We start from the raw sequence: 26,411 nt of genomic DNA, 5'->3' as shown, positions 1-26,411 counted from the left end.
TAAAGTATTGCAAAATGGCGATTACCACCAAAACTAGTGTTTACGTGGCCCAACAGTTCATGCACAAAGCAGATGTATTTTCATCTGTAACACATTCCATCCCTGTACATAAATTGAATCATTGGACAGGATAAATCTTTAACGTTGTCCTGCAAACAATTACTTTATCTCCCACCTCTTCCCCTGTACCAACGTCCACAAAACCAGGTGCTGTTAAAAATGATCTGAAGAGAATCCAGTAAAGAATTCCAGAGCTCTAGCATCTCCTCTGTATTTGGATTCGAGATAATGACCTTACAATGTTAAGCAAATAAAGAATAAACCAACATGACATGAATGCATTTAATATTTAAGGTCCACAGATGGCGGAAGATATTGAAACCCATGGTACAAATGGCATTTGCCTCAGGTGTACAAATGTAAACGGATCCGTTTTACTTGAAAGTGTGTTAAAGGACTACCCTAATGTATTTTCCACCTGTACTAAACAAAATCCCTTACCCTGCCAAACTATAGAAGCTTTCACCAAAATATTCAGTCATTGCGGGTACTCGAAGATCTACTAGGATGAGGCCTGATAATAAACCCATTAGGTGGTTTAATCTGGATTGCTCGAGGGTAAACCAGAACTTGAAGAAACCCTTCATACCCACCCGTATAGATCTCGTATCTGATTCAGACCATCTCTCAATACTGAATATTCTTCCAAATGTATGCAGAGGGCATGCATTTTAAGATTTGAGTTGGTAGCAACTTCAAAAAAGATTTAAAAAGTGCCTCAAATGCACCTGCTTCTAAGTGAAGCAGCGTTACCTTGGTCAATAGTCGGAAGACTGAAATCCCCATAACTGGAGAATTACTACCGACTATATGCAATTGGTGTAGTCTGGCGAAACTGGCATTCCAAGCTGAAAAAAATATTGTTGTATGGATTTGCACAGACCTTTCGTTCCCTCATGAAGTAGTAAATAATACCCAGTCTAACTCCCAATTCTATGTATCATGATTTTTATCACTCCCAGCTGGATACAAATGATCCCTGTATTATGTAAGATCTTACCTCAGTGCTGCTCCAAGTTATTATGCAGTTAAAAAGGCAACTCATTTTGTCTGCATACATCTTTGTTATGTTACCTTGTATGCAAGTTACTGCATAATGTCCTCCCTACAGCTACTACAGGGTTGTGTTTATACTGTGGGCGTAATGGACTCACTTGCACTCATCAAAGTTCAGAAATATGGTTTGCATTTACAAACCTCTTGTAAATATTTGCATAATAAAATCAAAGTTACTAGTTCAGAGACAGTGCAGTGCAATTATATAAATATATGCCAGTTGTATGGATAAAATTTCTAGTGTTCTAACAGTGCACTGTTTATAGTGGTCTGCCCTTGGTTTTGATTTCAAGCGAATGTATTCAGATCTATAAAGTGCTCTGTCTTGCATCCAGTTCAGATCTTGCTCTAAACCTCCTACTTATCAGTTCAGTTGTTTGTTCTACTCAGTGCAAACAAAAGCTTGCATGATGCAGCAGAACCCTTTCCTCTATGGTAATTAAAGTTCTTTAATAGTCCTTTCCGGTTAATGCCTGAAAGCTGGCTGAACACACTATGAAACTATTAACATAAACCTACTCACGTTGACTGATGGATGTGCAGTGAAATTGTCAAAGACAAAACTCTTGGGGATAAGCGGAGACTATTGTATGTAACAATTACAATAGACACATTTAAGCCTTTCAATATGGCAGGCTGACCATATTGTGGGCCTGCAGTACAAAAAACTACAATAAACGTAGTAAGATTTACAGTCAATAGAATAAGTGGCTGAATGCCAAAAATGCTTTTCTTAAACCAACAGAAATAGTAACTACATGATTATTTGACAGTGTGGCAGAACAAAACTACCTCTTCTGCAAGTAAAATAAATACCACATTAAACTTACCAGGGCTTTGGTACTGCCCAGACAAGACTACTGAAACTCGGCCTATGCTGTACCACTCAGAAGCTTCCATTAATTACCAACTCAAACCATGAAATGAAGCAAAACTATTCTCACCATACAAACAAGTTTCAAGCAGAACACTCAGGATACAAAGCTATTTGAATCTTCGTCACAAAACTATGGGGTGCCCTACGCCCTGTTGCAGCTTGAGGCACTACACACATTTACTTTTTTTGCACCCAAAAAGATGTTACAATTTATAGAAAAATTGCTGTTGTGTGAATAGTAATTATTGGCAGCAAAATCCGTAAACATTAGAAATACATATAGAGATTACTTAAGTCTTTAACATTACAAAAAGGATAAATTCGTGAGAGTACATGAACAGTCTTCTCAGGGTATACAAGTTTTTATCCAAAATATATTCAGATCCCAGATTAAGTGCTGACCTTCAACATTCTGTTAAGTGGACATCTCTAAGCCAGAGAGATTTACATTGCAGCATGAGAGGAGAGTTTTTATCTAGCCAATCTGATCTTGCCAACACACCTGCAACAAAGATTATACCCATATTTTTGGAGTAAATTGTTGATGAAGAGCTGAGCAATATCCTTTTTAGGTCGAGCCTAGTGCAGCGCGCATGCGCTGCTCTGGCGAGACTTATAGTAAGAGGGCTTCAAAAGGCTCACCACACGCTTGTGCTTGTGGCCTATTGCTTGCGGTTACCCGCACAGGCACCATCTGTTTTGAATTATCATGCCCAGACGCGTGTGCGATAATGCAAAACAGATGGCCTGGTGCTCGCAAGCACGCACGCGCACCTCTCTACCTCCCTCTCACCCTCTGTCGTCCCTACGGCTGCAGCCTGCACGCTTTTATTGCCTTTTTTTTTTTTAAACGCACACTTGTTCTGATATTAGCATACTTAGCATACAAATCTAGTTATTGTTCCTTTTGCACTCGCACATTGTCTACTGTTTTAATCTTTTTAAATGACAGCACTATTTTGCACTAGAAGTAGACTTTTGCACACTGTAACGATTTGAATTAATCTAACAGTAAGGGTCGACTTAGCATTTAAACTCTACATTGCAGAAACCAAACTGAGTGAACTCAACTTTGTGAGATTGAGGGCACAGATCTGCAGGACGGGCAACACCGCCTGCGTTTTATCACGTGATTGAAAGTGCTTGTATTTTTGAGTTATGTTACGTATAGTAAAGCGAAACTTAGGTTCTTGTGCTTGTTATCGCAAATAAGGTTCATCGTATCTTGCTGCAGTTTTCTCTGGAGGTTGTTTAACCCTTAAACTATAAGGTATTTCCTCAAAAGCCCCACTCACAACTGCCGTTGTTGAAAGTGATAGCAGCAAAAGGGTGCTGCGCACCCAACCCATGAATATAAGTATACTTGGAATGAACATGGCAGCTCATTGGCAGAGCATACAGGAAGACAGTCACCAAAGCAAAAGTAGTACGCTGCAATCAACTCCTAAGGGGGCAGTTCTTATTACGATACACAAAAAATCTTACACTAGGCCTATCAAACCATTGCTCCAAGTATATGAGGCAAAGGCTCTAAGCTCAGTGTTGTATGGGGCCGAGTTATGGGGTTTCGACGCATTGTCATCTCTAACAGTCGTTGAAAATAAATTCTACCGTAACATAGTCGGCCTCCCGCAGAGCACGCCCTTGGTCCCATTACGGTACGACTTAGGTAGGAAGGCAATTAAGGACATAGCCAAACTCCGCCCGGTCCTTTACTGGAGGAGACTCTGGACCACTCCAGAGCTTCACTCATATGCTATGGGCCTTATGGATGTAATACAGGCCGACGCGTTTCATAAGATTGGGTGGTTAAGGAACCTCCGGGAAACTATGATAGACCTGGGCATGGAGGGGCTATGGAGTGATCCGGTGGCCACCGGGTTCCCTTCAAAGAGATCCCTGAAAATGCAATATTGGGAACGGGTAAATCACCGGGTCTGGAATGATTCTGCCTCACCTACAATGACCAGCCGTTTTTTGGAGGCGAAGGTTTCCCCAGTTCTTGAACCTTACTGGGATTTGATCACCCAACCCAGAGATCGGAAACTTTACTTCCAATTAGAGCAGGCTCACTTCCACTCAGGGTTCTAACTAATGGGTGGGCTGGAGTAAGTGTAGGGATCTGTCCCGTTTGTGGCCTCCATGAGGAAACAATTGCCCATTTTCTGTTTGTCTGCCCCGTATACGCCAGCCCTAGAAGGACATGGCTTGCTCCTTTGTGTAAAATTTTGGCCACAAGGAGTTCTGTTGTTGCTCTAAGACTTCTGTGCACAAGTACTCTTCCAGTACTCTCAATTGCCTTAGCCAAATACCTGGGATGGGCTTGGTCCTTAAGGCATAGGGCTCTCAGGGAATCCGCGGGAGCATCCACCATAGGGTCTCATGGGTTGTTAGCAGTAAACCCCCTTCTATGAATAGAAGTATTACTTTGAATTGCACTTTTAAAATGTTTCCATCTTTAGTCTTTTGCCATGTTTAATTCTTGTCTTAAACTGTAATTTTTAGTTTGCCGATATGTTTGATTTTTTGTCTTAATTGGAACTTTTAGATATTTAAAGGACGATTTTATCTATTTAATAAGGATCAGATTATTGATAATTGTGTCTTTTGTATATGTTTGTGTCTTCTATGAATTTTTTAAAAATTTGAATAAAGACGATGATGATGATGATGATGATGATTACGATAAGTGTTCCTTTTAAAGAAACCGACTGTCTTGAATTTCAAAAGAAGGTGCATGAATTAAATAATTAGAAGTAAAATAGATAATAAAATAAAAATAAATAAAATTAAATTAAAATAGGTCTGAAACTAGGAAGGCAATGTCAAAATCACTTAATGTAAAGAAGAACCTGTTTTGGGCGCCAATGTACTTAGTTTCACGTGCATTTAATGCTGTGTGGTTGCCTCATTACATATCCAAGTTATAATTGTAATAATCCATAGTTTTTTATTTGGGCTTCCTTTGGTAGGATTTGTGCTTGTTGTGGGTTTCTTTTCAAGGAAAATTGGCCTTGTTTTGTTTTATTTGGGACCTAGCAGCTCTACCTTGGACGTTGTCCCTGCGCCCTAGGTTAGCTCTTTTTTGGTGCATATTCGCTTTATACTTGTTTTCTTGACCCAGGTAAGAGGTGAGTTGGGATCCTCGGGAGGGGATGGAGACAAAAGGAATCCACTGCACTTTTCGCTGACCTTTAGGCGGGAATGCGAGTGCGGATCCTGGCAGCGGTGGTGTGTTACCATGACAACTGGACGCTCCACACGAGCAGCAGGCAGTGCTTGGGAAGCAGTCTTGCACTAGCAGATGCATAGGGCACCGGAGAAAGACGGTAGATACACCAGCAGAGTTCTAGAGACACATCAGGGAAGCACTCCTGGGCACAGCACTCGTACACCCGAACGTCATTGGTTCCCCTGACACTCTCAAGGAAACTTGAGTAGGGCGCGTGACTCACTGTGTGAATGCGAATGGGGCACATGAGATGTACATTATTGGAGGGACGTGAGAGCACGACACTCAGTTTTGTATAGAACTGACCAACGTCGAACACTCAAGTTTCAATCTCTTAAATTTAAAAAGCATGGAACATTCCCATGATTGGGAGGGCTAATTGACATAAACAATGTGCAACGATATCATTTAATCAGAGAAAGAGATGTCATCCTTATCATTCCCTTTACTTTAGTGCCTCTTTGTCTATTTTCCCTCAAACTTTCTGCTACCCTTTGGATTAGGGTGTTGTAAACGCTCTAATATTGTTAAAACTGGGAGCATATTTAATACCCGACGAGGTAGATAACAGCCTCATCGTTACTGCCACAATTTACATCATACCTATCATTCCAGAATAAACAAGTGGCTTACATAACCACTTTCCTCTCTATTTGCCTAAACCGTATTATGAGTAAGACATACGATACCCTCATTTTTGACCCACAAAGGGTAAGTTAGGAACGAACACAAGAGCTAACAGCAAAAACCAGCATTGGCATAGCCAATATGTCTTGCCTTTGGGACCTTATAAGTGTTTAGCCATGCAACAGTTGATGTTGTTGCACCAAGGATATTGTGCTGGATAACTAAACACTTATAAGGTCCCAAAAGCGAGACCTATTGGCTATGCCAATGCTTGTTTTTGGAGCAGCAGAGAGAAATAACTTGCAGTTTGTTAATCTCCTGATAGGCCTGAATCCAATAAGTCTGGGTCTTTGTGCAATCAATAAATAAGGGGGTTGTGTCAGTGACTGGAGTACAACATTGAAAGAATAGCGAATCATTAAGTTATCCCCATATATGGAGCCTTTTTTGGAGTGCAATATAAATCCTAAATGCATTTGAGCTGGTCAGTCATACGGTGTGAAACCTTAATAATTTTATGGTTTCAAATTATACTCTTCCATATTTTGTTTTTTCGTGACCAATTCACCAAGTGTGTCTATCTGGTAGGTGTTTTAGATTATCAGTCTGTCCCTCCAACAATAGGTGATCTACTTGGCCTACAAAACATTTATGGTGTTGGTTGACAAGTAAATTGATTAAGGGGAATGGCTTGAAGTTCAGATAAGAGTGTGGAGAATGGGTGAAGTACTCGTGCATCCGTAAGTACTTAAAAGACCTTGTAGCGGCAACTGATGACAGTGAAGACAGAGAGAACCAACGAGTGCAATACTGATGCATCATACAGTTGCCCTAGATGCTGTAGCTTAGTGTTAGACTATTATTAGACAAATGTATCATGAGAAAACCTGGCTAGGAATGGATTATACCAAAGAAGTGTATCCAATGAGCTTTGTGTAATTGCTGCCCAGATATGTGAATAGATGGCAAAGGTCTTAAATAGAATTCTGTTGACATATAATGGGTTGAAAAATGCAGAGAAAGCTGTTAAATCATCATATAGTTCCTGGAGAGGCCAGGAGCTATTTGTCAGTCTTAACATTGGGGAGAGTTAGAAATGGAAAACATTCCATTAATAAAACTTGAGACTAGGTAGTGACCATCCTCTGCTATGTAAGGAAAGCTGCATGAGAGTTGCATTCCTACAAGGCTGCTTGCTTTGCCAGATGAAGCATGATTATAAAGATAAGAAGAGAAATATCTGAACTTAATAATAATTTAGACACTCAAGTTCTTTTGATAACATTACATTTTCCTATAATCCCTAATGTAAGAGGCCAGCAATGTTCCTTAATTCAGTTTAATTATCTCTTTGATTCGGGTGCTACTTTGACACCTTGATATGTTGCAGGCATGATGTAGTGAAAAGCTAAGGGTCTTCCATTTAAAGAAGTTAAATGTTTTAGAAATGTTGATGAGGCACCCCAAAACCACGCCAAAGTGAATGGCTCAATTTCGATGGCAGGAAGAGCGATTGGGTGAGTCTGAAGTGAAAATTGCAGTCTCTTCTGCAAAAGAGACTATTTTGGGAGCAGTGCCACGGAGAATCTGGGAAAAAATATTTGGGAACTATTCAAGATGTTTTATATAAGATTCCATACATAAGGTTAAAATATAGGCAAATAATCCCCCCCCCCCCCCAACACACACACACAAGTACAAGCACCTTGAGCAGATAATCCTGTATTCAGAGCTTTGATTCTACTTACAAATTAAAGGTTTGATGCCAAAGCTTGTCAAGTTTTAGGTAAAAAGGGTCAGATGACCCAATCACGTGTTTTCTCAGCATCCAACAGAATCATCCTGCCTGGATAGTCTAGAGTAGCTGCAGTATCGAACATGGCTGTACCTATATTAGCATAAGTTACTGTGTCCCTTTAAGGAACAAACCCATGTTGTACCAAATTACCCCAATATTCTGGGGAAATCCAATCAGCAAAGATCAAAATTAATTAGAGAAATTATCTTGTAAAACGCACTTAATTTGGATCCTTATTTGTTATTTTTGTAAGAAGATACTGTGGAAGTATCCTTTCAGGACCGTGTAGCTGTATAGCTTTTATCAAGAGTGGATAGTCTGAGCAGGGTGGGAAGATGTCACCATGGTGAGGCTCATTGTCAAGCAGAGGTAACATCTACAACGTCCTCCTAAATTCTTGATAATCCCAGTGCCTCAGGCTCCCTTTGAAAGACTTTTGTAAAATATACTAATGAACTAATAGAAAAAATAAAGGCGAACCTGAATGCCACTGTGCCTTCAGTGAACTTCTTCAGCGCTACCTTAGTTTGGTGACCAAACTCTTACATGCCTCTCTTCTGTCGTGGCACCTGAAGTCTATGCTCAGTTCTGTTTTGGCCCACATTCTCGAATGCAACTTGCAAAGTCACACAACATGGGGTTTCTCATGAAGACTCAAGGCAGTGTGGGACACACACACACACACACACACACACACACACACACACACACACACACACACACACACACACACCTTAATCAAACCTCCCTGAAGAGCTCATGTTGCAGGAAAGCTGTCTTTGCGTGCCCGACTCCTGATAACAGCTCCTATGTTGGAACCCGCAGATGCAGCTCAGTCCCAAGAGCTCCCTCAATGTAAGGGTCTCCTTCCTACAGACTTCTTTCGGGATCAAACCAAAGGACCTGATAGTCTCTGCAAATCAACCGTATCTACAGAAGTATAAAACAGACTGCTAATCCAGACAAGGCAAACAAGTCAAAAGCTTCAGACGACCAACCAGGTTTTATAGAGCAGATTTGGCTAGATATCAGGAGTTGTTCAGCAGATTGTCTACCTGACACGGTCTTCATCCCAGAATGAGATCCCCCAGTTGCAATGCCTTGCCCCCAGAGACATCCATCATTTAGGTAAATGCCCAGTGCTTTGGAATGGATACGAGGGGGCAATATTACTGACTCTGTTACTAACATTGACAGTTTGCAAGGGGGGTAAAACTAGTGCTGGGCAATGTAATAGTCTCCCGTTGAAACTTCTGAATGTCGACTAAGATGCTGATCTTGCACCGCCCATCTTACAGGCGCCCCTCTTTTATTGCCAGTTCTGAAGCTTTTTAACTAAATCCTCCTTGCGTCTCTTCTCAAATATGAATAAAGGCCAGCTGCAATCTGACTGGACTGGAGAGGGTATGGAATACCATTAACCCTTTTTCTCTCAGATTTTTTTTTTTTTAAAAACACTTTTTATTAAGAACCAAGACAGCGAAAATAACCATGACATTGCAGAAATGCGTACATTAGTTGTTACCACCAGTCCACAACCCCCTATACTCAGCAGCCAAGCTATTCTCTGCTGTTCCCTATCCAGTGACCTTTCCCTATCCAGTGACCTTTCCCCACCTTTCGTCGCCACCATACCATCCCCCATCCCGGTTTCCCCCCCTCCAGTCTCCTATTCTCTCAGATTTTTGTGTGAGGTGGACTCCTAGTCAGAAGGTCAGTTGGAGATCCTGGATATCAAGCTGTACGCGATCATTATCCAGATTTATCTTGATCAGACCTTATAGAAAAGAACAGGCCACGTGGCAAAACTCGCTCTGCGGCAGAGGGCTAGAGTGATAATGAGCTAGTGTTGGGAGGTTAAATAGGGCCCGTGCACATACACTCCCATTTTTACATGTTCAGGTTTAAATTTGACATCTTTTTAGACAATTGCTTTAAAAAAAATGTGATTGTGTGCTTGCATGCCATTTTTGTTTTTAAACAAACTTTATTGCCTTTTACATGTTATACAGCTATTCCGCCTATTGCGATACAAGAAAACGCAAAACATGGTCATGTTCAGTGCATCACGTTGCATACAATACATACTCCTACATTTATGAGTCCGAGTTCTATATGACCTATTCTGTGTTCGATATAGATTCTTTCAAATAGGCCTCAGTTTTGGGCTTGCATGTCATAGTGTACTCAGTGTTCTGCTTACAAATAAAAAAAAATTGTAGCCACATTATCATACTATTGTACACTTTGTTCAGAGACCAAGTACACTGCACAAACTGCCCGTGTTGGTTTCTGTTCGGGACAGCTCTGGGTGGGTAGAATCGACAATGACAGCCAGACCGGAGCTTGGGCGCAGAACCAATTGGTACAGTTTTCCTTGTATAAGCTGCACCAAGCTTTTGTTTGGTAGAAGAACATTTCTGTTGATTGTTCCGGTCACCCCGTGCCTCAGTTCCAGACCAGCGGAATCTCATCACTCTCCTGAGTGGGACAGGGGCCTGTTCTAAACCAGGCTAGCTACTAGATGACGCATGCACACAGGTAAATGGGGAGTTAGACCACTCTGAGGCATCTGGCAGCATTTCATTGACCCTATGCTCTCTAAGTTAGCCAGAATTAGGTAGGAGTAGGATTATATGTATTCCTATAATTCATGCAACAACTATAATGATTGAATTATTAATCTTTTTCACCATTTTGATAATGTTGGTTGCCATTCTTGGTTTTATTCTACTAATCGTTGCAGCACTTGTATTTTACACAAGAATCCAATTGCTTCAATATGATTGAAATGCCAGTTTGTGTATTTCTTGTGTTTCCCTTTAGGCATGCCTGAGATAACAACGAAAGGTTAGATCTGTTTCCACAATATCCTTGGGGGAATCAGGGTAGTCATGTTCTGATATTGCAGACATCATCTGATACCGTGTAAGGTTCAGAGGTCCAGATGGCGCACTGGAAGCTAGCCAGGAACAAGGTCAACATATTTTGATGGTATGAGCGGAACCAGTCCCCCATGGTTTAGATGCTTACGTTGCCCAAACGCAGTCTTAATGAATTAGTAGGAGCCAAACAACATGGCCTCACCAATGTTCTAGGTCAGACACTCATTTAATGGATCTCTTTAGTATTTTTCTTATGTGTGCCTGAAGCCCCTGGTCACCATCCTTACTGGAGACGTCCGTAATGATAGGGAAAACTCCTCCTCAGCAAAATAGGGGGGAAACCTCTATTTCTGTCTGTAGGTTGTTCAAGCTTGAACCTTTAAAAGGAACATCTCACTAAAGTATACCTTTTCTGAATTCCATTAGTTGAAATGGCTAATTCAGTTTGGTCGTTATACCACGTAACTGCAGACATGCATTAACACGGATGTTACAACAAGGGCTTCCTATTACTGGAGGAGATGTTACCTGTGTTGTAGAGGCCCGGCTGCATGGAAACATGTCGTGTTTGGTGTCAAACGTCTTGGAATCATACCATCACACCAGTAACTGGTGTGGGAGGTATGATTCCATCCTACTAGAGGGAGAAACATGACCGCACCGGTGCACCCGGCACCAGCATTACAGACCCTCGCATCACAAAATGGATGCTGCCAGCCACACACGAGTCTGCCCTCCTACTGCTGGACGAAACTCCGTCAGGGGACTGCTGGATAATAGTTTTCCTGTCACAGGGACGTGTGACCACCTCCCAAACAGGCTTTAGTGTATTGGGACTGGGCGGGTGCACTCTGAGAGTGGTTTGATGCCTGCACTGGGGTCACATTTGGGGTCCCTCTGCATAGTCCAGCTCAAACTGGTTGCAGGGGCGTGAAACTGGACAAAGGACATGGTTGTAGCCACCCCTCTGTCCTGACCCTCCCATAGATGGGTCCCCAGAGTTTGTCCCACCCCTTCCTTGGGTATAAAGTATGAACCCCTGGCTACAGGATTTTATTACTTGGACTAAACTCTGCTACAGAAACCAAGTATCCTTCGACGATCTACGCTTTGGTGGACAACTGAAGAATCTCCCGTGGAGTAAAGGAGTTACTCCCCTGCAAGGCAGGCACCTCAACGCATCTGACCGTTTTGCATTCACGCACCTCCCGACAGACTCCGAAGATTTTGCAACACAGGAGGTGGGTTTCCAAGCTTCCCGAGGCCGATCAGTGCTCTTAGCAAACCTGAGACCCAAAGCCCTCGTGGGGACCGTGCAACCCGAACCCCTGGACACCGTGCACATTTTGAGCAGCATATGCTTTTTGGTGATCCCTGAGGCTGTGGTTTGGACTACGTGTAGTCCCGACCCCGAGCAGTGATTCCACCGAAGATCCCTGGCCTACACTCCACGAGTGTTCCGTGGGCTGGCCTTTTGTTTCCTCTGGAGGTCCCTTCGCGATCCTTGGTCCGTCGATCTGTGTGTCCCTGAGAAGGCAACTTTAACTTTCACAGGGCTTGCCTGGTTGCTCCAGACGTGCCCTGACTCTCCATCGCTTGGAGAGTCCACAGGACCTTGCTGGTCCACACCGAAGCATCTTCAATCTAACCGCGTGGGTTGCAGTTGCCAAGGCTTGTTGGTCTCCAATCCGGACACTGACCCCCCCCAGCACTCAACATCCTTCGTGGGACAGCTCGCCTGCGGACTTTGGTCGGCGTAGACATCTGCTGATCCCAGTATTTGCAACTGAGGCACCAGACATCGGTGGGCATTTGTCTACCGAGCCCCTGGTCACTGGCAAGTGACCCAGACTCTGTCCCCCCCCTGCTTTCAGGTTCTTCACATCTCCGATCCAGGCTTGGATCACACCGGACACTTTTCCTCTTCACGGCATTAACACTTTGCAGCATCTCGCATAGAAAACAACGAAGATTCCCGACACCATTTGACACCTATGCACCCGGCTTCCCTGGATTAGGTAACACGAGTACTCGGGTGCTCACATGGGTGCTTGCCTTAGAACCTTCTAAGTTTGAAAGGGTTTGTTAAAATCCTCTCCTAAGTATCCTTAATCTTTAAAATGCCAACCGCGACTTTCCCATAGGATTGTACGGAGCTCACAGCTGTGTTCTCACACTGCACGCGTCGCCCGTGGGTCCACTGTGTCACTACCTTGGGTGGTTCCTTGGGGTCCCAGCGATTCTACGTGCTCTAGGCACTGTGTCTCGTCAAGTCGGGGTTGTTATACCACTTTCTTAATAGATGGTTTGGTCTCCCCCTGGGGCCCACTGTGTATTGTGCTATTTACTGTTGTTCTAGTGCAGCGGTACTCAAAGTACGGCCCGCGGGCCAGTTGCGGCCCGCCAGCCCTTTCCATGCGGCCCTCGTGTAAAACAACAGACAGTTGGCAATCAACTGCAATGCCGCCTGTTGTTAATCCTCGGGGGCTGCATTCACTGGGTAAGGGATGAAAGAGGCATGCGCAAAACCAGTGCCTCGCTGATGAATACAGGCCCCAGCTAGGCCCGCAGAATACAAGGGTTCGCTCTCCTGTAACAAAAGCTAGAAGGAAGTTTGCACGGAAACTGCAAATACAAAGACAAAGTTTATTAACCCTTAAGGGTGGTCCTACAACCTACACAACACTTCTCCAGTATTGCATAGGGTAGCACAAAGAACTTGCATACACGGTCCCCTTTTATACACAACAGAGGGGCTCATAAGTGGGTGGATACAACATGAAGCAAAGAGTATTACCTTTTATGGACATTTTCGATACAGAACCAATATGTGGGCGGAGTAAGCAATTTCCTAAGCCCGCGAAAACATGGTCAAACAAGGACTAACTGATAACAGATGTGGTCAAGTCTGGGCATGCGCCAGATGGACAAAGGAGCTATTTATAGACTGTTACTAGGCAGATTACAAGGACAACTAACACAAAGATAGGACTCTTCTCGTGCAGAGCACGTGGAGACACGACAATATAAGATGGAGTCCAGACATTAGTCAACATAAGAAGAGAAACTTGTTCTAAGGAAGGGGAATTCATGTCTTTAGTGAATGCTTAATCAGATCGCTGTTTTAGTTTTCAACAGACGACCCTTTCAGCATTTACTGAAGACATTCGGCTTATTAGGATAATCATCATATATATCAATTTTCATCATCTCTTCCACCTCTTTGGTTAAATGTTTCTGATAGGTGACATTGGCAATAGCTTTCTGATCAGGAATACAGAATGACACACATAGCGAACAGAGTAAAGGACCACACTGAACACAAATGCAGCAAGAAAACAGAATTGCCACAATAATGCAGAGACCAGTTAAAACCTTCCATCCCCATGCAGTGATCAATGCCCAAAACCATCCAGAAAAGGTACAAGTGCCATTTTCTGTATGAATCTCAGCTGCGATTTTATGCAATTTATTAATAGCGTTATAAACTGATGGCGTATGGTCAGGAATAAACACACAACTACTACTTCCGATAATTTTACATGCTCCACCTCGGTCAGCTAACATAACATCTAATACCATACGATTCTGCAATGCAACAATTCTAGTAATTTGTAATTCTTCCGTAAGATTCCCAAGAGCAGCAGTGGTTTGATTCGTCACAGCCTCTACAACTCTCGTTAATCTTCGAACCTTCCTACTATTTAGGGCAGCTCCAACAAAGAAAAACAATCCTAGATTAAAATCAACATACTGCTGTAAGCTAGTATCGGTTTGATCAACATCATCAATGGATAGAGTACGTTTATACCTATTTACAGTCACATTATTCAACAACTTCAAATCTTTATGATAAGATGCAGGTGCTAAAAATACAGGGGGTAATAAGAACGCTACATAACATACTCCGGACCAGCCAGCTGGCAAACGATAGTAGCCCTTATTCCCACATACAAAGTATGTATTATGGGAGGCTAAGAAAGTACTATTATTTAATCCATCTATATTTAACACAATAATACAATCACTAACACCAACAGGAATATAACCCACACTCTGAACACACAGATCCGCTTGAGCTTGTGCCACTTGAATCACGAATTGTTCCTTCCCTGCAGTGTCTCTGGTATTCGTGAAAATGTAGGGGATCGATTCATTGTCCGGTCAATATTCTTCCCATTCCCATATTGTCCCATTCGCTTGTGGATAGCCATCTTTATCTTGATGACATTCCCTATTAAGTCTGAAAAGTAATCGTCCCACTGTAGGTTTCCGTGTGGCAAAAAGCAAAGTGTACCATGCTCTACAAGAGCCATTATGAGAGAAAGGAAGAGTTATGAACGGCGTTCCTCCTTTCTTCTGATGAGCTGGCATCATACCACATATCCAACAGTTCGTAGCATTTGTGGCAACATGGGTATGATGCAACATCTGGATGAAAGTGTTATTCAAATAAGACTGACGATGCTTCAATTCCTGATACGGAAGGGTATAAAAGTAGTGCTCCTCAGGCACTGGAGTGGTCAAAACAAGCAACTCACGGGCAGGAGTCACGTCCTCAACAAACCATGTGGTTATACCAACAATAGCCACAATGATAATAAAGCTTGTCGCACAAAAAATCTTCTTCTTCTCCATCTTGTAATAAGAAGTCAATATCTTCCTGAAACTAAAAGGTTGTCAGAACTCTTCCCCTTAGGCAGCCGTTGATTTCTTCACCAGCGGGCCAAGACGGGTGTCACTACACTAATGCAGGGCTGATCCCCCCCCCCCTTGCCTCATTGGCTCTCCGTTTCACTAACCTAAGGGCCGTTCTGACAACATATCTGGATACAGAAAAAATCACTTCCTCGGTCGAAGATGATATCTTCCTCCTCCAGGAATCGCTTGGTCCGGGAAGAGCTCCTCAGTGTCGTTCGGTTCCACAGCACGGCCTTTCTCCGCAGTCAGGATTTCTCGATGGTCGGTCAACACAGCAGGCTCCACCAATCCAGGCGGCACTTTACGACAGTGCAAAGAGTGGATCCAGTTCTTCCGATTGGAAACTCGCACAGCTGTCCTCGTTGCGAGCAGGACTTGCTCAGGACCAACCCATCTCGGCTCCAGACTGTTCGTCCTTTCGAACACCTTTATCATAACCTGATCGCTAGGTCGGAGATTATGGCCTTCACCGGTGGACCGATCAGGGAGCGCCTCTCGAACCTGTTGATGAATGGAAACCAAATTATCCGTTAACTGTGCCAGATAATCATTCATCATTACACAAGGTACATCATACACTGACTTCGGTTTTGGTGGACCCCAAATATTCATTGGGCGTCCAAACAGGATCTCGTAGGGTGTGAGACCGGTCTGAGAATGCGGTATCGATCTAATTGACAATAATGCCAGCGGTAAAGCGTCTGGCCAAGTCAAAGAAGTCGAAGCTTGGATCTTCGCGATCTTAAGCTTCAAAGTACCGTTATATTTCTCAACCAATCCCGCAGACTGAGGGTGAAAGACTGCATGGAACTTCTGAGTAATGCCTAGGCCTTTCAGGACATACTTGATAACGTCTGCTATAAAATGAGGTCCGTTATCACTCCACAACAATCTGCAAACACCATGTCGAGAGAAGAACTCCTTCAATAGCATCTTGGCTGTAGTCATTGCAGTATTGTCTTTCGTAGGGTATGCCTCAACCCATTTACTGAAGGCACAAACCAATACTAGAACATACTTCAGATTGTTACAGCGCTCAAGCTGAATGTAATCCATCTGCAAAACCTCAAAGGGTGCAGTAGGTGTCGCGAATCCTCCTGCTGGAGTTCGTGTACCCTTTCCTGGGTTGTACCTCAGGCAAATCATGCAGGTCTGCACTACCCTCTTTGCCGTACTAGCGATCTCCGGATGCTCCCAAACTCGTGTGAGTAATTTAACAATTGCGGAAGCTCCGACATGCGCTAGTCCATGTGCCATCTGAACCATAGGTTGTACGAAGGCTGTGGGTAACTTCCATTTATCCATCTGCTTACTTCTCCAACACCCTTCATCATCCAATTCTCCATCTCTGGATCATTGCTCCCGTTCCTTATCGGAAGCGGTCCTCTGTATTTCCAGCACTTCTCTCCTAGCATCGTGCCATCTTTCTGCCTGCGACTTCACAACATACATTGCAGTAGCACCAGGCTGCATCGCAGTCTCTCGTGCCACCCGGTCTGCTAAAGCATTCCCTTCTCCAACTTTATCAACCACCTTTTTATGGGCACTACATTTAACTATAGCAATCTTCTTTGGATATGTTAATGCAGTCAAAAGGTTGTGAACTAACTCTCCATACATTATCTGTGCTCCATGTGACGTTAGAAACCCTCTCTCCTTCCAGAGTAGGCCGAAGTCGTGCGCTACTCCGAAGGCATAGCGGCTATCTGTATAAACATTCACACACAATCCTGTATTGAGCTCACATGCTCGCGTTAATGCTATCAGTTCCGCTGCTTGAGCTGATTTCTGCGGTATGCGTGCAGTCTCCACTATTGTTTGTAATGTGGTAATTGCATACGCTGCTGAAGTCGTACCATCTGGTAGCTTCAGGCATGATCCATCCACCCACAGTTCTCCATCTACATCTGTAAAGGGCGTATCCTGGAGATCAATACGACCCTTTGTCTGTTCCTCAGTCACAAGAATACAATCATGTGCTTTCCGTGCTTCAGACTGAGTTTCCGGGAACGGCAACAATGTGGCTGGATTTAACGTTGCACACCTCTTTAACGTAATATGAGGAGCCAAAAGCCTCAACTCATATCCCGTTAATCGAGCACTGGTCAAATGCTGCGTCTTTGTCTGATTAAGCAGGGCATCGACAGCATGGGGGACTAATACCAACAGTTTGTGAGATAACACAATTCCCTCGCTTTGGCGTATTGACACAGCTGTCGCCGCAACCGAGCGAAAACAACCAGGTAATGCTCTGGCAACAGGATCAAGTACAGCCGAAAAATAGGCACAAGGGCGCTGCTTGTCGCCGTGCATCTGCACTAAAACTGATAATGCACATCCATCTTTCTCATGCACATACAGTGAAAAGGGCTTCATATAATCAGGGGTACCTAACACTGGTGCTGAACAAAGGGCTTGTCGTAATTGCTGAAAAGCAATTTCACACTCATTTGATCAGGGAAGAGGAATCGGTGTGTCTTTTGTCAAAAGGGCTAACAAAGGCTTAGCTATGTGTGAAAACCCCAATATCCATTGCCTACAGAAAGAAGCAAGACCCAAAAATGCACGCACATCCTTCTGTGTGGAAGGCACTGGCGTGTCCAAAATTGCTTGAATACGATCTGGTGTGAGTGCACGCCCCTCCTTAGACAAAAGGTGACCCAAATAAGTCACCTTTGGTCTACAGAATTGCAATTTCTTCCTCGACACTTTGTGATTGTGCGATGCCAAAAAGGAAAGCAAAGATAACGTACACTCCTCACACAGCTCAGGAGTGTCGGCCGCCAACAAGATGTCATCGACATATTATATAAGGGCGACACCATCAGGCAGAGCAAAGGAATCCAATTGTCTTTTCAACGCTTGACTGTAAATACTAGGGCTCTCTGTATAACCCTGAGGGACTCTACAAAATCTATAAGACCTATTATTCAAAGTGAAGCCGAAAAGGTATCGGCTATCAGGGGGAATAGGAATCGAAAAGAAAGCATTTTTCAAATCAATAACTGAAAACGTGGTCGCCGTTGGTGGGACCAGAGTAAGTAACGTCGTGATATCAGAAACCACTGGATACTGAGGTATCACTATCTTATTCACTTCCCCTAAGTCAATGATAAAACGATAAACCCTAGTGTCAGTATCTTTCTTCAAAATGGGTAAAATAGGACTGTTGCAGACATTATAGGGAACTTCCTCCACTACTCCCACCTTAATCAAATCCTGCACAATCTGTATGAGTGCCTCCTCCCCCTCCTGGGAAATGCGATACTGAGGGAGGCGTGGCAACACCGCACCCTCCTGTGCACTAATGTGGACAGGCGGAATCACCATCTGTCCCACATCAGTATCCGAAGTGGCCCACAAAGAATGAGGGAGGGAAGCCAATACAGTATCCTCCGCAACCACACACATCCGTTCTGTCATGGGGTGATTATCGTTTAATATCACACGTACTCCAGTAGGGGAGCAGCGGATCGTAGCTCTGAAGTGTTTGAGCATATCAAGACCCATAATATTGTCGGGCGTGTTCGGAGCAAGCAAAAACGGACAGGGTGCAGAAAAGTGGTCTACATGGAATGCAAGGGGTCGGGAAAGAGGGCTTCGAGAGAGTGTACCATCAAACCCTACCGATGTAACCTTTAAGCCATATGGGGGAGCCCTCTGAACCAATTGTTTGGACAGTGCACTGCGAGTAGCTCCTGTATCAACTAGGAACCGATCAGTAAAACCCAAGACATTTTCTGAAACATAAGGACCCTTCTGATCAACCGGCACTTCAACTGATTCTAACCCCCATCCAACGCAATCCTACGCATGCTGTGAGTCATGGTACCCAGAACGGTCATTCCCAGACATCTGATACTGATTTTGACGATCAAATACATTAGGTCTATCTCGTTGCTGCACGTTAGGCTCAAAGCGAGCACGATCATTAGAATTCCCCCTGAAATTCGAAAAGCCCCCTCTACCTCGCGGTGGTCCCTGACCACGTCCCTGACGAGATGCATATAATACCGGACAATCTCTAGCCCAATGACCCGACTGTTTACAATACGCACATTGATTTCTATTAACATCTGACCGACCAGAAGGGGGACCATAGAATCCTCCTCTACCTCTTTCAACACCCCGACGAGGCGGACCATATACTTGTGCTAACATCACCTTAGTTTTCAAATCTTTCGATTTCTTCTCCTCATTCCCCTTCGCTTCTTGTTCCTGACGCTCATAATACTGAGCCATAGTCAGGAGGGATGCCGGAGACGAGGTGGACCAAGAACTTTCACTCGCTTTCAATCGAGCTGCTTTTTCCGGTAATAAATTCGCCACATATTTATCAACAAAGAGATGTCGACCCGTATCATCCGTGAGCGACTGACCACTGAAATCATGAAATGTCTCCTCAAAGCGCGTAAAGAAGTCTGAATCTGATTCATCAACCTTCTGTTTACATGAGGCTAACATGTTCCAGTCAATCTTTTTAGGGGGGATAATTGTTTTCAATTTAGTCAAGATAGCAGCAGGAAGATCTAAAATAATCCGCGGTGGTTTTTGCGCGGGTTTTCTCTCCCTATCCTCATCCTCAATCTCGGACCACCTAGCCTTAAAAGCGAGAACATCATCCACCTTCCGCACAGATCTCCACATATCCGGTGGTAAAATGAGCCCAAAGAACTAATCTATATCCGCTAAAGTCATAGTACAAGAATTCAAGGCCCCTTCGACCTCTTCGTAAAAGGCCGCTGGATTCTTGCGGGGGTCAGGCAATGCATTCTTTAATGCCATAACATCAGCCCTATGCCAGGGAGTATAAACCCAATTATACACAAAATATCCCTTAGCATCGGGGGAAGAGATATCTGAATTATTTCCCGCTCCTTTAGGAGGAACATACAAAGGTGCCGCCTCTCGCATCGGTTTAGCATGCACTAGTTCGCCCTTATCTGAATGGGAAGTAGATGGTTGTCCGTCGCCGATGTGCAAATCCGATTGCTCCTTTTCCGCTGCCTGTAGGTGCGCTCTCTCTTTAAGTTCAAACGCCGCGTCCCGCAATGCAAACAGCCGTCGGACCGCATCGGGTACCTTAGAGGGAGAAAAAACACCGTTACGTAATGCTTTAGCATCTGATACTACAGCATCAGGCTCGAAAACATCTGAATATTTCCGAAAGGCAGTAATCACTTCATCAGAAAAAGTTTCAACAAAATACAGCTTCTCTCTATCCCGCCAGTTTTCCAAAGATTCCAATAATTCAGAAAGAGATAGCTTGCCCTTAAGCGCACGAAGAGAAATTTTCCGAAGCTCACCCATACGCTCAACTGATAACATCGACCGCGTGTCTACCTTATCCGAAACCGATCCAGAATCCTGTGACCTCGGAGCAGACGCACCAACATAAGGGGGCGGAGAACGATCTAATAAATAAAAATCATCTTCAAGATTAGTAAGGACAGGATAAAGTGGCTGGCGGACAGCATATTGACCCGAGACTTGCAACCTACTCTCTTTCTCTTGTCTCTCCGCCAGTTCTCTTTCTTCCCGACGCTTCGCTTCCTGCGCTCTCACATGATCATTTTTCCGTTGCTCTTTATCAAACAGCGCTTTCTCACGTTTCTCTCGCTCACGCACTTCCTTCACCCATAACCGTACACATTCAAACATGTCTTGCCAAGCACGCCGTTTACACATACACTGTTCCACATACTCAATTTTACGCATATCAAACGATCCATACAAAGGCCATCGTAACTCAGGATCCTTTTTGGTGTATTTCCTCCACACTGTGCTGTACATTATAGAGGAAAGACCATGCTTCACATACATGTCCCTATTAGGAGTCCCCTCTGGGGGGGCTGGAGCAGATTCCTCGAGATTTAACCGGTTTCCAAAGCAGCAGCACCATTTACGGAGTGCGCTAAAAGCAGGCATGCTCAAAAATAATGCAAAATGTGCAGTATTATCAAAAATGGCACTTAAACTTTGCGCCGTTCAGATTTAAACAACTCCGGAGAAATATCTCCACATTACCTGCCTATATGTGTTGCAACGCATATATTCTCACAATAATCAATACAAAATATGACCGGTCATCACAAATCAAACTCAAATAGCCAACCCAGGCTTCAAAACTCGGAGCAAGTACCGTACAACGGTTCTTACCAATCAAGAGTGTACAGATTCCAACTGCCAAGTTCCAAAATTCGCCCAAACGGCTGTCGCGGCAAACCGACAGAAGAGGTCTCAGTCGAGGACCGGCGCCACCCAGAAGGTCAGTCCGGAAGGGAAGGAAGAAAACCTCGGGATGCCAGGGCTAAAACCGCCACTGGCAGTGATCACATCCCCGGCCGAATTCCTCACCTTCGTCACGACCAGTCCTTCGAGCATCCGAGTCGCCGATGAGCCCCACGTGACGGGCGCCAATTGATGAATACAGGCCCCAGCTAGGCCCGCAGAATACAAGGGTTCGCTCTCCTGTAACAAAAGCTTGAAGGAAGTTGGCACGGAAACTGCAAATACAAAGACAAAGTTTATTAACCCTTAAGGGTGGTCCTACAACCTACACAACACTTCTCCAGTATTGCATAGGGTAGCACAAAGAACTTGCATACACGGTCCCCTTTTATACACAACAGAAGGGCTCATAAGTGGGTGGATACAACATGAAGCTAAGAGTATTACCTTTTATGGACATTTTCGATACAGAACCAATATGTGGGCGGAGTAAGCAATTTCCTAAGCCCGCGAAAACATGGTCAAACAAGGACTAACTGATAACAGATGTGGTCAAGTCTGGGCATGCGCCAGACGGACAAAGGAGCTATTTATAGATTGTTACTAGGCAGATTACAAGGACAACTAACACAAAGATAGGATTCTTCTCGTGCAGAGCACGTGGAGACACGACAATACAAGATGGAGTCCAGACATTAGTCAACATAAGAAGAGAAACTTGTTCTAAGGAAGGGGAATTCATGTCTTTAGTGAATGCTTAATCAGATCGCTGTTTTAGTTTTCAACATCGCAAGCAGAGGCGCAACTAGAGCCAAATTTCGGCGGGGGGGGGGGGCTTGAATCTTTAAGCTATAGGCAGAGTGGAGCTGATTTCAGGGGGGGGGCTGAATCTTTAAGCAATAAGCAGAGTGGCGCTGCAGGGCCTCTTAGAAGGGGTGAAACAGCGAGGCGTCATTAACATGCAAATGGTCTTTTAAAGACCTGTGAAGTGCTCGGGTGCGGCTGTGGCCCGGGAAGCTGTCTCATCCCGAGCTGCCACACAGGTGGTTAAATGATTGTAAATAGATATTCCTTCTTGCCACATACTGATCCAAGCAAAGATGTGAATAAACATGAGACATGACGCATAGTTTAATTGTCCACTGATGTTGCTGGACTGTCCACTGATGTTGCTGGACTGTGCTTGTTTTCCATTTTCCAAAAATAAATGACAGTAAAATATTTTTAACGTACGTTTGGCCCATATTCAGGGGGTTTGTATTTGTGGGCTGGCAACTGCCAAAGATCACCGATGACGCCAAAAATCAGCACACAGAATCTAATCTTCAACCATTTACCACTTACAGGTCAGCATGGCCTGTAGAACTTGGCGGGTTTTAGAATGGGTGCATGTTTAATTTTCGTCACAAGGACAATGAGTTCTCAGACAGAGAGCGGCAGAGAGATGTAGAAGACGGAGGGAGAGGGAGGGAGGGAGACAGGGAGCGAGACAGAGAGGGGGAGACAGAGAGTGGGAACAGAGGGAGAGAGAGGGAGGGAGACAGCGAGAGGGAGGGAGAGAGAGAGAGAGAGAGAGACCGAGAGGGGGAGGGGGACAGAGGGACACAGAGGGAGACAGGGAGACAGAAAGAGGGAGACAGGGAGACAGAAAGAGGGAGACGGGGAGAGAGAGAGGGAGACAGAGAGAGAGGGAGACAGGGAGAGAGAGAGGGAGACAGGGAGAGAGAGAGGGAGACAGGGAGAGAGAGAGGGAGACAGGGAGAGAGAGAGGGAGACAGGGAAGGAGAGAGGGAGACAGGGAGGGAGAGAGGGAGAGAGGGAGACAGGGAGGGAGAGAGGGAGACAGGGAGAGAGGGAGACAGGGAGGGAGAGGGAGGGAGAGAGAGGGAGGGGGAGGGAGGGAGAGGGAGGGAGAGGGAGGGAGAGAGAGAGAGGGAGGGAGAGGGAGGGAGAGAGAGAGAGGGAGAGAGAGGGAGACAGGGAGAGAGAGAGAGGGAGACAGGGAGAGAGAGAGAGGGAGACAGGGAGAGAGAGAGAGGGAGACAGGGAGAGAGAGAGGGAGACAGGGAGAGAGAGTGAGGGAGACAGGGAGAGAGAGAGAGAGAGAGGGAGACAGGGAGAGAGTGAGAGGGAGACAGGGAGAGAGAGTGAGGGAGACAGGGAGAGAGAGAGAGAGAGGGAGACAGGGAGAGAGAGAGAGGGAGACAGGGAGAGAGAGAGAGGGAGACAGGGAGAGAGAGGGGGAGACGGGGAGAGAGAGAGAGGGAGACAGGGAGAGAGAGAGGGAGACAGGAGAGAGAGAGGGAGACAGGGAGAGAGAGAGGGAGACAAAGGGAGGGAGACAGAGGGAGACAGACAGAGGGAGACAAAGGGAGGGAGACAGCGGGAGACAAAGGGAGGGAGACAGAGGGAGACAGAGGGAGACAAAGGGAGGGAGACAGAGGGAGGAAGAGGGAGGGAGAGGGAGGGGGAGACAGAGAGGGGGAGACAGAGAGGGGGAGACAGGGAGGGAGACAGAGAGGGAGGGAGACAAAGAGGGAGGGAGACAAAGGGACACAGACAGAGGGAGACAGAGAGAGAGAGAGGGAGACCGGGAGAGAGAGAGTGAGACCGGGAGAGAGTGAGTCCCTGTTTGGCAGTATGTCGTATGACCAAATGGGCTGCTCTATATGAGACAGCACGTTGCGTACGATATACTGCCAAACAAGGACTCGGGGAACTTTCATTCGCATACTACTGACTGTGTGAGCCTCTGAGGAAGAGAGTCATCGAAACGCGTCGGGCTCAGTCAGGTGTGAATAATTACAGGCAAGTGCGACGAACCATACCTAATAAAAGCTTGTGGGGAAAAGCAGCTTGTGTTCAAGTGCGGTTCTTCTGATGGACAAATCCCCAATGAACTGTATACATATGTGTGTGTGTATGCTGGGTCTGGCGGCTCAGTGGACGAATGCGTCCGCTGCAGGGGTCTGTGTTCAACCTCATGGTCAGTTTTTTTTGTTGCTCTAGCCCCGCCCCCTCCACCACTGACCCCGCCCCCACCGGTGCGGCCCTCGGCCACTAACCACACTGTAAATTTGGCCCCCGAGAGAAAGTTTGTGAGTACCCCTGTTCTAGTGCTTTAATATTGTGTATCTTGCTCTCCAATCTCATAAAGAGGCTAGTAGAGAGTCTTTAGTAATACATATATTGTGTGTATATATATATATATATATATATATCTTGTGTGGTTCTCCTTTCACTTGGTCATTCAAGAGGTTATAATCTGGTAAACCAAGCTGCTTTACATTCCCTCGAGACTTGGCCTGAAGGCTGCTCTCCATAGCTACCACTAGGATAGCTTTCAATAAAGGTTGTCTTTAACCTAATTATCAATAAGGGTGGTTTGGACTGGTACAAGGTGCCCACTTTAATTAGTGGGCAGCATATACCAGGCCAACCTCTGACACATGAAGCTTGTAAAACAGAGGTATTCTTTTAACGGGTAACATTTCCGGCAGCAAATGTAAACAAAGGACATTTTCACACATACACGGAAACAGCCATACCAAGCAATTACAGAGCTTATGAAGGTTTAGGAATGTCATTAACATTGTAGTAACACACACATTTGTTCCAAGGTGCCCCACTACATCCATTAGCAAACGTTAGAATGGGCCCCTTTAGCAATGATGGAGCAGCAAGGCCAATCCTAGCCAGTTATACACCATATTGACAAATAGGAGCTCTCACAACATAGTTATAGTTAGTCTATACAGGCGGTTAACTCTGTTGATGCGAACAATTATGGCAACCCCAGCAAAGGCTTTACAAGCTGCACAACCGTATTTGGCAATGCCACAATTAGTCCAGTAACTATTAATGCAGTTATGGGTAAGGTTCCTACCATGTGGAGGGAATTTCAGTTCTGGATTGCACCCAAAAAAAAATCAGCTTGAATCAGTGTTTCCTCATACGGGACCACAAGATAAACACAGAATTCTCACAATGTGCCTACCTTTAGTGATGGTTTCCCTGGTAGAAGACTATGCCCCATGGGGCACAGTGTTCGCTGCGATCTAATCAGTCCATCATGGCTCACCATTCATAGCTGTTTTGCCTAATGTACTTTAAATGGATTCAAAATCAATGCAGAGATGAAGTTAATTGGCAATTTTGCTACAGTATCCTCAGTCATATTAAGTAATATTAAAGGGGACGCAGCAGAATTGGCAGTATGCCAACTTCTCGCGCAGGTTGCTTTGGCAGACCAAGGGCGCAAACTACCTGAATTTGTTGAAACTCATACATCAACAAGTCTAGATAATTTTGGGGTCAGACCTAATAAACTACAAATTAGAGATAATTCTGAAACAGGCACCATACTCCTCTTTAAAAAAAACAAAAAGCTAGGATAATAAGAAAAATAGGAAAAAGCTAAACCATTGGGTGGATCTCCTCGACAGGAGTCCTCTGAAAAGCCCTGTAATCTGCACAAATGTGAAACAATTAAACACCCTTATAGGTATCAGTATACTGATACATGTCCCTTTCATTCCTTTCAATAATTATCTGAGAGAGGTAGACGATCAGTGCACAGGTCAGAGCAGTATGTGAAACCGAAGGACTCTCAATGCTCTTCTGACATCCCCAAAAAAAGGGAAGAAAAATTTCCACAACAAAATCCTCAATTTAAGAAGAAAACAGTGGCAAGCATTGCATTTAAAAAAGCCACAAATATTTCCGACTTTGCTACAGAATAAGGGATGGGCTCTGACTCTGCTAGACAGCGCGGCAGATGACGCAATAGTTTGCCAACATTTTCAACGGTTTCTGGTGGCAAAAGCAACTAATAAGTTTGTTCAGGTCATAACTCTGGATCAGAGAGTTGGTGCTCCAGGCAGATTGTATTTTGGGCTGCGATGGCCACCTAGGACAGAAGAGACACACCTCCACAATAACCTT

General features: G+C 44.7%; 1 protein-coding gene across 4 annotated transcripts in view; it reads left to right on the top strand.

Moving 5' to 3' along the window:
• Nucleotides 1-26,411, top strand: part of RBM27 (RNA binding motif protein 27) — a 691,940-nt gene that overhangs the window by 416,946 nt on the left and 248,583 nt on the right. The window lies entirely within an intron of this gene.

This window comes from Triturus cristatus, chromosome 7 (assembly GCF_964204655.1).
Source record: "Triturus cristatus chromosome 7, aTriCri1.1, whole genome shotgun sequence".
Classification (NCBI taxonomy): domain Eukaryota; kingdom Metazoa; phylum Chordata; class Amphibia; order Caudata; family Salamandridae; genus Triturus; species Triturus cristatus.
Note: the sequence above shows the minus strand (reverse complement) of the source record. Positions and strands in the feature narration are given on the sequence as shown.